A 12,428-nucleotide genomic window follows, 5' to 3' on the forward strand; every position below is an offset into this window, starting at 1 on the left:
AAATGATCAGGCTTGTTTTAAGAAAAGGCTGAGTATATTACCATCAGTAGATGTATGTTTTCAATTCATCCCAAGCTCTGTTGGCCTACTTACAGTAGGAGGAGGGAGAGAGAAGGAGGAGGGAGAGAATCAACCTGTGATTACATGTTCGGTATGTGCATCAGTCAGCTTTGGGGGTGAGGAGACTTTCTCTGGAACCACACACAGTTGGTTGTGGGCACTACTAATAAAGAGTATGTGCACCATTCACATGTAAAATAACTATACTCCATCATAACACTTACCAGTGATTTCCATTCTGAGATAAGGATCTTGTTAGAAATCAGTGGAAAAATCAGACTGAATAAGGCTAGATTAATAATTGAGGCTTTCTCCCGGTTCAATCAGTATTTAAGATTGTTTATAGTTCTCCTGGGAATAAAAAAAAAAAAAAAAAAGAACTAACCCTAATGCTAATACCAAAACAAGAGAAAACAAAACAGGAACAACCTTGGCAATTAGGTGAAGGATGCTTAAACATTTTGTTCACTATCATTACACAGCCTTTCGTGAAGTATAACTTTTTAAGAATTACTATCAAATATTCACATACCACTTACGTTTCTATAGGTGCTTCACAAATATCAAGTCATCTAATCCTCATTAAAATTCTCTGAGGTAGTTTCTAGTATTGTTATGGTTTCCATTTTACAGATGAGGAAACTGAGGCACAGGAAGGTTAACTATCTTTTCTGAAGTCACACAGTAAGCTGTGGAGCCAGGACTCACATTCGAGCAGTGTGGCTATGGAGTCGGTGCTCCAAGCCTCTACGTGGTGCTGCCTCTCTAGTAAAGGATATGATTGTCATGGCTGCTGTTGAGATCCACACTTTCTTGCTGCCATCTTGGCTCCATTTAGATGATAGATAGGTCCGGGGAAGCCAGAGGAATCAGAAGAGGAATGTAATATTTCGTGGATGTATGCATTTGGCCACACCCTTGAAATGATTATTCTGGCTAAAAGGGACAACTAGGAGCCTTTCTTCCTTATTTTTCCTCCTAAAACATAATGAGAAACCAGGAACTACTGTAGTTTAACTCAGCTCACTTTTAAAATCTGTGGACCCACACATTTGCCTGTATACCCAATAGTGCCTCTTCCTCTGGCCTGTAACTATACATGGTCTCAGAGAAGGATGTGGAACCTAATTCTTGCAATATGGCTGGGATAAGAGAGCCTGTTTCCTAAGGCTCGTGTGTACTTCCAATCCAGATACATGATCATATCACATGCAGGTAATGAGTGTATTGCTGCATCCTTCCTATTGTTTATAATTGATAGCTCATTCTTATCCCTACTTCATTATGTAAATACTCAGAGGACTAGACTGTATAGCAAAAGATTTGTGGGTGTCCATGTGGGTGTCTAAACCTTAAATATTTTAATTTAAAACAAATAAATGTGTTTTTCCATTAACAGACCAAACAGTGGTGTTAATCCTATCAGATACATGGCTTCTGCTTTATTTAGATGCTTTTGAATTTTGGTTTTCTGTTTGTTTTGTTCACGGCTTTATTTGGAAAGTTGGTGCCTGGCACACTGTAGGTGCTCAGTAAATAACTGCTCAAGGTGTGAATAAATGTGATGATGGGCTCTTCACTTTGAAAGAAAAAATGTTCATGTGTACATATTAACGCCGTTATAGAGGGTGCAGTGGGAGATTGGCGGGGATGAAGGAAAGGAGCACGAAGAGAATGTTATTCTTTAAAGTAGATGACATAATTAGGGGAGTGACTTTTTCATATTCTCCCCGCCCCAACCATTCAGACACTTGTCCTCAGGGAGTATCATCGCTCTCAGCTTCTTCTGTCCTTTTCTTGGCTGAGATCCCTTGTAATTTTGTTGAGAACGACTGCCCTAAACTCTCATCTATATTGTAACTTAGTTCTGACAAATTCAGATATAATTCCTTGTCCATTAAGATTAATACTTGTCTTGATTCACTCTGCCCCCTAACATACACACTTTTTTGCATGTTTGCTTGTTTATTGGTTTGGGGAAGACAAAAAGTTAGTTAAAAAGCTATTTGAAATCAATCAGAAAGTCAGTAGCAATTTGCCAACCAGTTATGTGACTAAATTTAATTTCTTTTCCCCTTCTTTTCCTTGTTTCATCGTGAAATACGTGACATATGTAAATCTCAAAACCCGAGTGCGGTTATGAAAACCCAAACCAAAAACCAAAAACCAAAACCAAAGCGAAACAAAAAAAACCCCAAAACAAAAAACAAAACAAACAAAATTCATAAAGACAAAAAACTGAGCACTTGTGTATCCACCACCCACAATGAAAAACAAAACATGGTAGGCATCTTAGAAATCACCTGAATGCAAATGATCTTAACCTTGCATCCCTTTCCCTCATTCCTAGAGGTGGTCTATACTCTGAATTTGGTGCTAATCATTGCCTTGCTTTTCTTTGTAATTTTACCACATTTGAATGTGTTCCCAAACAATGTGTATGTGGTTTGCCTGTTTTTGAAATTAAAGTCAATGGAATCATATTGTATTCTTCCATTACTTAAATTTTCATTTAATATTTGTTTTTTTTAAATAATTTTTCTTGTTGATGCCCGTAACTGTAGTTCATTGATTTTCCACTCCATAAAATGTTCCAGTGTCTAAGTATGCCACAATTTATTTATTTTATCCATTGTCATTGGAGTTTTCGAATTATTTACAGTTTTGTTTGTTTGTTTGTTTTTGCTACTGTGGACAATATGGCTATGAACTTGGGCATGCATCCCAGTGCACAGGAGGAGGAATTTTGCCAGAGTATTATACACAGGAATGGCCATACGGTATGCATATATTCAACTTTACCAAGTAAAGTAAAATTATTTTTCTCCATTGGATTTAGCAGTTTACACTCCTGCCAGCTGTGTGTGGATGTTTAAATTCAGCTTTTCAAAACAAGACAGTCATGTATAGATTTATCTGTATCTTGAATTGCTGTGGAATCGCTGCAATTGGAAGAAAAAAGCAGCCTGATGTTCTTTTTCTTTAAATCTTATATTCTCCATAGGAAGGGGAGAGCCAGAGAATACATAAAATTGTGTTTATGCTAATCTAACATGGTGATTAAATAAAAAGAAATTAAAGTAGTAGAAAAAGAGAAAAAGGAAAAGAATACATTTTTCGATCTTCTTAATTAAATCTTTGAACTTAATGGTTGAGTGTTGAATTGCCGAATTGTTGAATATATGGTATACCATATGTATGATAACGTACCTCAAGGTTACTTTGTCCCTATTTTATAAGCACTGTAAGAGCTTAAAAGTGATATTTGACTACAGAGTTTTGGAGAAAATATTACTATTTTTCTTTGCTGTCAGAAGACTGCCAAACATTTTCTAATTTAAAAGTTTCTTGAAATAACATTCCTTCGATTCTGTGAATTGCTTTTGATATTTTGTGCTTTGCAAAATGAAACTATATGCAAGTTCTACATTTTTAAGGCACAAACACGTTTTATTTCCTCATTATTCCAAACTGTGTTAATTAAATATTTTTTAAAGTTTTTGGGGCAAAGTTACTTATTTGCCAAATGTGAAAAAGACACTTCATTCGGAAGAGTCTGGATTTAATTGCCCTATCAAATGCTTCTAATTTCAAATTTCTGCTACATTTTAGGTTTATAACTTTTTGATCCAAATTTCCCAACTAGAAAAAATGAATGATTCCAAGAAATACAGAACCTATGAGAAAATGACAAAGAAAATATTTTATATGACCAAGTCGAAATCAACAAAATGTATTCTGTTGTAAACATATCATAATTGTTCATTTTTACCACATATTGTTAAATGATGCTGTTTCTACAATAAAAATACTGCAATAAGTTACAATTAAAATATTAAGCAAATATTTCATTAGTTATTAGTTATGAAGAGAGTACTTAACCAATTCAACCACTTCACCCAAATATTTCATGTATATATAAATCTGAAATTCAGCATGAATTTATGTTTTTGCTGCAGAATTTTGTAAAGAATGCAGAATATTTTTCCTGGGGAACATTGCTAACAATGAAAGGGAAATTGTTACCATACTTTAATATTTAAAATTTATATATAATCAGCCAATAAATGTTATTTTAGTAATTCAGTTTTGTTCCTTACTAATATTTCTAATGGTATAAAGAAAATATGTTTGGTTTGACAAATACTTGTGAAATGACAGTTTCTTAGTAGAATCCAGGCTCACATTGTGACAATGAATCAAGACATAAGATCCTATTTAACACTTGTCCTTCCAAGGGAAATAACGGATTTACTATGAGTTTTCTTTTACTTGTGCATTCTGTCCTTAGCTACAGCATGAACAACTTGACTATTTTAAGTAATCAAACAGCTGCTAATTAGTGGTTTTAATAGTCAAGGAAAGGGTGAAGCACGTTGTGCATATAAACCGAACCTAAGTGTTTTTTTCTGAATAGATTTGCACAAGAAAAAGCCTTTAAAAATTGCATTTGTCTTCATGATCTGTAGTAACATAACTATTCATATCTTAATTGCCATGTGCTTCCTAATTCATATCTTTCACAATGACCCCTATATATACTTTGAATAATTATTTAAAATTTTCTGACTTTAAAATAATTAGTAGTAGGCACATACAAAAGAAGGTGAGAATTAGATTATCCACCAGGAAAGCAAGCTAATTTTTTTTTTAATCATTACATACCTATGTATGGGAATTAAATCCAATGATTTCTCATTAAAAATTCTGCCAAAATTCCTCAAGTAATATTAAGAAAAACAGATGATAGTTGGAAAGTTTGTTTGCCCAGAACGATCAGAACTGACCTATTCAGAATTAATAATAATTCTGAAGTCTAGATAGCTTAAAAGACTGAAAAAATGTTTGTTTCAAGATGTGGTTTTCATCAGACATAGGTTCTGACACTAAATACATTAGCTTTAAAATTCTAAATGCCTTAAAAAATTGTATACAATATAAATAGCTGAGGGACTATACTGAGTATTTGTTGTCATTTTTTGTCAATTGCAAATATTGGTATTTACCTACAAACAGAAAAAACATTAAGTAAGATCCTACATATCTATTTATTTAAGATTTGAAAATATTTTCTTAACTGATTAAACAAAATCAAAATTTGCCATGGTGAAAATCTGCAACATTTAAAACTGGTAAAAGAAAAAAAGGCGGTATCATCCAACATGAACAAACGCATTAACGTTTTCTTTACCTGTCAATCTATAGGTAGGAGCGGGACACAGTCCCCCATTTGTCAGACTAGGATGAGAAGCGTCTGTAGAACATGGACCAGAGGATGGTTGAACAGGTAGCTCTCTTTACCAAATCCACCTGCATCCTCAGATTACTCTTGCTAAGTTTTTATTTTCAAATGTCTAAATGTCTTTGTTTTTAGCATGAACACGTGGAGTTATTTTCTTCCGCTCAGTAGTAATAACCTTTGTTCTATTAAAGGTATGTTCTAAAAAATATTTACTATTCTCTGGCAGAGGACTTCAGTTCCATCGTTTATACCACGTACCTTTCACTCCACGTCACACAGTCTGGGGCTCCCTGTTGTTCCTGACATGGCATTTGCAGCTTTACAGAGACACCACAGGAAATTGTCCTTCAAGGTTAAAACAGCATGATTTAAAAAAAAAAAAAAAGGAACAAAACGTTATTTAGAAAAATTCCTGTTAAGAAAATCTCGTATTAAATGCTTCACACATTTAGATTCCCAGAATTTTTTAAGATATTTTATTTCAAATAATTTAGAAAACTCAAGTCTTACATCAAATGTTGTTATAATTGTAAATTGCTGCAAATAGGAGATTTATCCAGATGTAAAGGAAGTTATACTGAAGGAAAGAAAGGGGACCGACAGAAAATATGCTGTTCTTTCCTCTTCCTTATATAATTACATTTGTTCATACAAAGGAAGAGTCTGAAGACTACACATTTTACAATTATTTCTGATGTTGTTTACTAGACAAAGGATAATTATAAATTATTCAGTGGTCTCAGCTTCTTTCTAAAATTTTTGTCACAGTCTCTCCAGTGCGATTTTTAGTTTTACTGACACACACTTACCGTGACGCTCTCTGGTAGTGGTCGTTATTGATCATGAGATGCTTATGTAGGGAGCCGAAGAGAGGGAAGGCACAGGATGTACATAACCCCCAAACTGGACAGTGAGTGCCATAACAATGGAAATTTAATTGTACCACTAATACCCAAAGAAGGATATAAAAAAAAATCCCACAGTTGATATTTATTGTTTAGAAAATACCTAAAATGACTTGGAAAATAGAGGAGGTTATCCGTTACTCAAACAAAAGAGTATTCCTTTTTATTACCTGGATATTTTAGGCTGGAATAAATTTTGTGTTTTTTTGCCCTCGGGCACAATTTAAATACTTAGAATGGAGAGGGTGTACTCAGCAGACCTAAAGATTTAGGTAAGTTTGAAAGGCTATACGCATTGAGTCTGGATTTAAGGACATGACATTAAAAATTATTTAAACAAGGAAAAACCCCAATGAGTCAGGGAATATAGCAGGTGTGTTAATACCTAGCAACTCTAATTAGCATTTGTGAGTTGTCATATTTTACTTTTGTGTGCTTCATTAATTCTTCCTATGATAGATGCACATTAGGCATTAAAGAAATAAACAGCCAGGGATCATTTTTATAAAGTTTAAATATATTCACAGCTAGACTTTTGAAAGTTTCCATGACAGGCACCACCTTTGTGCCCAGGCAGTTTGTGGTGTGTGTGTTTGTGTGTGTATTGTGAATTCTGGAAGAAAATGGGGATTATCCAGAACTGCAGAAGAGAGAAAAGTAGCAGCTGTCCCAGCCGATTACAGATATGGCTAGATTTGTAGAGCACACTTTTAAATGTTTGCTGATAGACTCTTTTGTAATATGCAACATGTTTCTGGGTAATGGGACCCTGAGACAACTCTAGTCTAATTTCATTGTCAAAGCCACAGTAAGTTCCACAGTCCTAAACATGCATTTCTAAAACTTTAACATCAAATCCTCTGATATTCACTAGCTTTGAGACTCTGGTTAAGTGCATTAATGCCCCTGGGCCACCGTTTCCTCATTTATAAATTCGCAGTGATAGTAATGACTCAACTAATTTCACAGGATACTTGTGAACATCAAAAATGAGATGATATGTAGCATTCCTAAAATTCTAAAATACTATCGAATGAAAGGTGTTTTCCCTAACTACCTGGGACTCTGGGTTTCTAGGCATATTCTTCATAAGCATAATTTCTGTCCATCCGTTCCTCTCCTTCTCATTCCACTCCTGCTACGCCACACAGCTTCCTAGTGATGGTGTTCTTCCTAGTATCTCACTCAGGGCTTACACTTACAGCAGACACTTCAAAGATGTCTTTAATCGCTTGCAGTGCCAGTTATCAATTTATCGCCTCTCAACTCCAAATTCACCCTTTGCTTCTGAGTGCCCATACTGAACAATATGTTTTTTCTTTCTAAGGAGCATGATGTAAATTTAGCCAGCAGAGTGGGAGAAACATTGCAGCAGGAAGGGAGTAGCTTTTCATGGCTCCTGTGTGTGTGGCTTTTCTTTTTCTTGCTTCTGCTGCAGGGTTAGTCAGTGGTTGCATGTGTGAAGACATGCGGTGGCACTCGGCCAGAGCCTGGACCCAGCGGGCATAGTTCCTTGGGAATCTTGCATCGCTGGCCATGGTGACCAACTTTCTGCAGCCCACCAAGTGTGGGTACTGCATGCTCCATGCTTCTCTCCTACAGCCGCGTTCTTACCCCCTTTGCACAATCTCTGATAGCTGTGGCTCTCCTCACCCAGAAGGGTAATTTCTTATTTTCCTAGCAATGTGGACCTCTTCTGGCCCAGCAGTGCAGCAAACGTCCCTGCCAACCAGTGGGCTACAATCATGCCTTTTCCCGTTAGGTCTGAACATCAGCCTTGGAAGGGAGAACTTCTTCCAAGTTTGTCTTTCCTTTTTTTTTTTTTTTTTGTTAAGTTTATTTATTTATTTTCAGAGAGACAGAGACTGCATTGGTGGGGGAGGGGCTGAAGAGGGAGATGGAGAATCACAAGCAGGCTCCATGCTGCCAGTTGTGGAACCCATCACAGGGTTTGAACCTGAATGGTGAGATCATGACCTGACCTGAAACCAAGAGTTGGATGCTTAACTCACACACCCAGGTGCCCCCCAAATTTGTCTTTCCTTAAGGACTTCCTCAACCTTAGGGTATCCTTTAGTATTCTCTTTACATCCTTTTCATAACTACTCTCCTACTATAACTTAATAATTCTTTATATTAAACATCCCCTGTTTAAATTACTGTGTGATTTTTGTCTCTTGATTGGACCCAGACTAACCCATTAGCTGCTAACATATCAAATAATCATGTCAAAAATCTATGATAGTCACAACAGTAACCTAGGTTATAATTACTATTTATACTATTAAAATTTTTTTAAAAACATTTATTTTTGAGAGACAGAGAGAGACAGAGCATGAGAGACAGAGTGCGAGTGGGGGAGAGGGGCAGAGAGAGAGGGAGACACAGAATCTGAAGCAGGCTCCAGGCTCCAAGCTGTCAGTCAGCACAGAGCCCGATGCGGGGCTCAAGCTCACAGACCTGAGCTGATGTTGGAAGCTTAACTGACTGAGTCACTCAGGCGCCCTTATACTATTTTTAACATATTAATTAACTTAAGTCATTATGTTTTCTTCTGTTTACTAGCATCAGAGAAATAATTCATAGAATGGCAATGGGCACTTGTGATGTAAATAGCTGTAGTACTGTGGATATTGCTTTCAATTTTATCCAGATTTCTACTCTGCTATAACTTTCATAAGACCAACATTATAAAACAACCAATAAATCATAATTATAAACGTTACTGTCTCAGCTAGTGAACTTTTAAAATTTAGGAAACATGAAAAAGTACAATTCAATTTTCCTATATAACGTTACATAACTAGGAAGTAGCTTTTCTTGATCTCCAATAGTAATTGCTTATCATTTTTACCATCTCCGTACTGAAGTAGCATTGAGTTCTGTTGTACCAAACTTCTTGATTTTGACCAGAAAATAATGGCCCTACATGGGTAAAGCCTATGATGGCCATTGCGCAGATAATAGGAAAATACTGTATGTCTTCATATCTAAGGTGCCATCAATTGTATGAAAAATAATTTATTTACTTAATGTATTATGATCTGAGGAAAAGTGCTAAGATTCTAAGACACTGTCAAATGTAAGGACCACGATGATTGAGAGATGTTAAAATGTGAAAAAAAAAAATGCCTCTAGAATCAATGAAGTAGAGTACAACTCTAGGTAATTCTCAGGGCTGACTAGCCTTGATATTGCTGCCCTGCCATAATTAGCAATATTTCAGTTAAAAGAAAAGCAATTTTCTTTGTATGATTATAATATATATTGTACTTCTAAAATTAGAAGATTGTTTTGTACGACAGTTTAATAGTGTATACAGTTCAGGCATCATCAGACCATATCACATTTGAATACCCTGACTTTATCCATGATTGCAGAAACACTGCATGGTTTTGGCTTCCATTCTCACATTGACCTGCCACAATTTCCAGTGAGTACCCTATGGCGATTGGCTGTTTACTAGTTGTAGGGCCATCAAGCCTATTCCCTTTCTTCCACTTGCTGCCAATCAGACGCTGATTCCATCGGGGTATTGTAGATCTTTGTGGTTGTAGGTTCTCTGTGTGCTCACATTGTGAGATTCATGAAGTTTTGTTGTAGATGCTGTCAGCAGTTTTGGTTTTGCTATTCTTGTTTGCCTGTCTGGTCTGTTTTTATAGAGGAATGAAGGAAGATTCCAAAACTACATCACTACTGTGAGAAACTTACCTGAATCCTTCAGGGTTTTAAACTGCCATTTCCAGCCCAATAAATTAATCCATGGACAGCTAATGGGTACAGATCTGCAATTTGAAAAGCAAGAGTCTAAGAAGTCCATGTTGTGTATTATGGAATTTGTTAAAATGCTGTATCTATATGCAAAAGATTGTGCTTGTGAGAATTTCCCTTTGGAGATGTTCTATTCAAGCGCCCCTCCCCAATTCTCATCCGTATCTGATTTCCAAAAAAAAAAAAAGTTTGGAAAAGTGCTCCAAATGTAGATTATATCTAGATTAAACTGGACCAACAGAAATGTATACCTGCACTACATTGTTTTACAAATCCATCTATCTCCATAGAGCCTCTTTCATGGAGCATTTTTTGGTTTTTATGGTATAACTATTGCTTTACATTGAGGGATGTTAAAAGAAATAGCTGTACGTATGCTAAGGATATTCTTTAGGGATGCTTGCTATAATATTGTGTCCTCTTCACAAGTATCCATAGGAAAAATGTCTCTCATGTCTCATTATTAGGAATTGTCAAATGTCTTCATTATTATTTAAACAATACTGAAACAAATAGAATTTTCCGGGTGTAAATAATTACATAAAATACATGGCTGGTACTCAACTCTTAAAGGTCAATTAAAGTCAGAATTATTTTAATATTATGGCATTAAATAATACTTCTGTAAATTTGCCTGCTTACATATTACCACTCATCAATATTCTTTCTTCATTTATTCTTTTCCTTGTCTACTTGTGAGACTCTTCTGCTTGATGTTGATAATATAAACCTTGCAATGAAATATTAGAACATGAAGGGATAAGGTACTAGTTCCTTGCCATGGTGAAATATCTTTATGTTTTCCATTGCATAAAATCTTGGCTATCCATCATGTCAAATGAGAGGACATACTTTCACTTTTATGTAGTACGTTATTTCCCAGAAATAGGAATATTTCTTAAAGATATCTGAATGTTTCTTAACATCCTTTATTAGGCAATGTTTCTATTTTACTGTTTTTAAGATGCTTACATTTCAAAACATTTGGTTTCGAACGCTTTTGCATTGAGGTAGTGAAAGCATTATCTCAATAAATATAAACAAAGTTGAAAGTTTGCATTTATTTTTCAGACTATCATTACAATTTTCCCTTCTGATTATGTTCTTTAAAGAACAAACACTTTGGTATTAAAGAAACAAATGTCATTAGGAATTTGATGATGAAAGTAAAAAATTTATGAGATGTTTTGATTTTATAATGTACTACTGTAAGTCAAATAATGCAAGATTTCTAGAAGGCAAACATTGGTAATGAAGCTAATTTTAGAAGTATAATGTTATAATCATACAATTTTCTAGAATTTTCTGAGCCCTCTGAATGCCCACCTTAATGTATTACTATTCTACTCTGTAAGCAGTAATGATGTGGACACTGGTAAAAAAATTTAGGAAAGAGTTCCAGACGCTGGGATAGGAATTAGTAAGAGCTTGGAAAGGCTTCGGTTCTAGAGTGGACTGAATATTAGGCTGAACAAGAACTCAGAAACAGAGGCAAAGGCAGGTCCTACTCTATCAGACCTAGGGCACTGTTTAGCACTGGACTAGTGCCTATAATGATGAGTTTCAGAAAGTGTGGCTGGGGCCAAATAAATATCCACTGTCACAGATGCCTACAGATCCTCAGAATCTTAGGCTGGGGTATAACCTAGAGGTAGACATAAAATGAATTCAATTATGGGACAAAAGGTGTATAAGTTGGGAAATGTGTGAATTGGATAAATAGTACACTTGAAGTAGTGTGCCATTACCACATTTCCACAAAATAAATTATTAAAGGAGAAAAAATGAAATTATTATAGAAAACACAGATAACATTAAAGTGAGCATGATCCAAGAGTATAGGTAAGAGGGACAGGTTGTTTTTCTTTTAAAATTTTTTTCCCTTTAAAAATCTGCCTATTTCTCAGTTAAATGGCCTCTGCTTGACTCTGTAACTTTGGCTCCGGGAGTTGGCCTAGCGACTCGTTTTGTTTAGTTCCTGGGAGGAGAACAAAAGGTCCTTCTTCATGAAAATTCAGACCATCCAACTTTAGTACTGTCCTTAGTATTCTCCTTGTGTGAGCGCCTAGGCTGAGGAGTTTGGCTGATTTTCAGGGCACTGGAACTATAATAAATCTCAAATCTGGGATTAAGTATAGTGTACGATTATTTACAAGAGTCAAGTGAATGTAAAGTCAAATAGACTAATTGTGACAGCAAATCTAAAATACTTTGGTGAAGTCTCATAGAAGAAAAAACTGCGGGCAGCTCTTCAATGAACAAAACCTCTGTTGACAAAACCCCGAAGGAGCAGCACAAGCCCTACCTGATGGCAGCATTTTTGCCTCTCTGAGGATAATACTCTTTGACAGTGAAAACATGCTACTGACTTAAAAGAAAAGATATGTACCTGTATTCATGGAAATACAGGTAAGTTCTGGCAAGCTGTCTCTGAGTATGAAGGGAGAATC

The 12,428-nt window shown here is 35.6% G+C and overlaps 1 long non-coding RNA gene across 1 annotated transcript; it reads right to left on the minus strand.

The window, feature by feature from the left end:
- Positions 1-360: 360 nt before the first annotated feature.
- Positions 361-9,997, minus strand: LOC109264002 (uncharacterized). Its single transcript, XR_002078524.2, has 3 exons — positions 9,919-9,997; positions 5,561-5,647; positions 361-411 (listed from the first exon to the last, which is right to left on the minus strand). It is a non-coding gene; the product is annotated as an uncharacterized LOC109264002 (long non-coding RNA).
- Positions 9,998-12,428: the final 2,431 nt, after the last annotated feature.

This window comes from Panthera pardus, unplaced genomic scaffold, assembly GCF_024362965.1.
Source record: "Panthera pardus isolate Hobbes unplaced genomic scaffold, ASM2436296v1 HiC_scaffold_1, whole genome shotgun sequence".
In the NCBI taxonomy this organism is placed as follows: domain Eukaryota; kingdom Metazoa; phylum Chordata; class Mammalia; order Carnivora; family Felidae; genus Panthera; species Panthera pardus.